This window comes from Myotis brandtii, unplaced genomic scaffold (genome assembly GCF_000412655.1).
Source record: "Myotis brandtii unplaced genomic scaffold, ASM41265v1 scaffold1577, whole genome shotgun sequence".
Taxonomy (NCBI): Eukaryota; Metazoa; Chordata; class Mammalia; order Chiroptera; family Vespertilionidae; genus Myotis; species Myotis brandtii.
This window is the reverse complement of record NW_005355741.1, coordinates 453,595-455,392: the sequence shown is the minus strand read 5'-3', so window position 1 is coordinate 455,392 and position 1,798 is coordinate 453,595. Positions and strand designations below refer to the sequence as shown.

General features: G+C 32.6%; 1 protein-coding gene across 6 annotated transcripts in view; it reads right to left on the bottom strand.

The window, feature by feature from the left end:
• Window positions 1-411: 411 nt before the first annotated feature.
• ZEB2 (zinc finger E-box binding homeobox 2) overlaps window positions 412-1,798 on the bottom strand; it is a 141,538-nt gene continuing 140,151 nt past the window's right edge. For all 6 annotated transcript variants that reach the window (XM_005862013.2, XM_014536233.1, XM_014536234.1 and 3 more), the window contains one exon: window positions 412-1,798. This exon is cut by the window's right edge. The gene's annotated coding sequence lies outside the window, so the exon portion shown is untranslated.

Below are 1,798 nucleotides of genomic sequence, written 5' to 3'. Positions count from 1 at the left end.
TGTCATCACTTTAATCTTCATGTATTTTTTACTCATCATTTTCTTTGACTAAAATTATTAGAGTCTTTGTCATGTTCATCTCAAGGCCAAATGGGAGCAGTAATGTTCATTTTATATTTTCAATATTTGGAGCATTGTAACATGTCATGCTAGATTATAGGTGGTAGATGACTGTTTTAACAGAGAGAGTTTTAGTTTGTGTCATATTCAGCATCGTATTATCTCAGTGTCATGTCTTTGAATTTAATTCCATGTTTCATAAACATAAATGAAGACTGAGGGATTTATTTTGTTATTGAATAGCATTTGTTTAATTCAGAGATTAATATATCATCTTCAACCCTGAAACAGAGGCCCTCTGAAACATCAGACCCAAAAAATTGGACACGGCCTATTAGCCAAAAGAACATGTTGCCAATTATCTCCATGTTTATTTAAATATTTAGCTCTAAAGGAAGCAATCATTCCTTTATACTTTTTTGAATTTAGTATCGACATTTTTATTTTGGGAAAGGAGGTCTTTTTTTCTTTCTTTTTTTTTTAACATGGATACAGGAAAAGAAAACTCTCCAATAAAAATATTGTCTAAAAAGTTTGTTTTGTCTGCATGATTTACTAAATATGTACAATTTCAATTCACAGCGAAGGTAACAAAGATTTAAACAGCCAACATCACAAATGTCTCAAGTTCTAAAAAAAAATCACTGTGCACAGTTTAACAATTTAATTGAATAAAAAACCAAAGCTAAGCCTTCAGTCGGAGTCTTTTTTATGATGGGCACAAGCCATGTATTTTCTTCATCTTTGTTACACGATGCATATTTCAGTGACTAAACGCCCCTTCCCATTTTAGTATATTAGGTTATGTCAGTACATACTTAAGGGAGGCCATAAATTGCCTCTCGGTACACCTATATGATTTGTGATGTGTTCACATATATGTCATATTTATTAATATATAAAATGATCAGATGAGTCACTTGTGATTTTTTTATGTCTTCAAATGTAGGAATGTTTTGTTGCATGTATAAAAAATTTTTAATTGATGGGAGTGGTATTTAAAGTGATAATAATTTGACCAGGGTCCCATTGACATAAGATGTCTAGAAAGAACTATTCTGCACTTGAAATATAGAGATTTTACATCTCTACCCAATTCAGGTTTGTAAAGTTTGTTATTATATGAATCCAAATGCTGTGGTCATTCTGATATAAGGATCAAGTGAATGAACCAATTAATCATTAGAAACAAATGCCATTGAATTCAGAATAGTTGAGTTACAGTTAAGAAGGGAGCCATAACTTTGGCTAACCCTATAAAATCTATAATAAGGTTGTTTTCATATATATGTTTTCCCACGTAAATTCTTTGGTGTTGTTCCCCCCTCTTTTTATTAATGCTGTGATTGATGAACATGCAATGTGAGATTCAAATAATTGCACTGAGCATGTTTATTTGAATAATTGTCCCATTGCACCATCAAAGATATATGCTGAGTGTGTTTGAATGTTCTTACATGTACATGGGATCACATTCTCAAATAAATGCAGCTGTGTTTATTACAATGTGTGGGGCTCCAAATATACACATGCTTGTTTGTGCATCTATCCAGGCCCCTTCAGCCCTGAACGGCCCTCACACATCTTAGAGCAAAAGCGTGGTTAACAATTTTTCAGTTTAAATACATGTAAACTTATGATGGGGTAACCTTCTCAAACTTGTGACTAAGATTTGCTTTCATTAAGGCTTACATCCTTAGAAAGATAGAAAATAACCTTTTGGGGGGAGCTGTCTGAT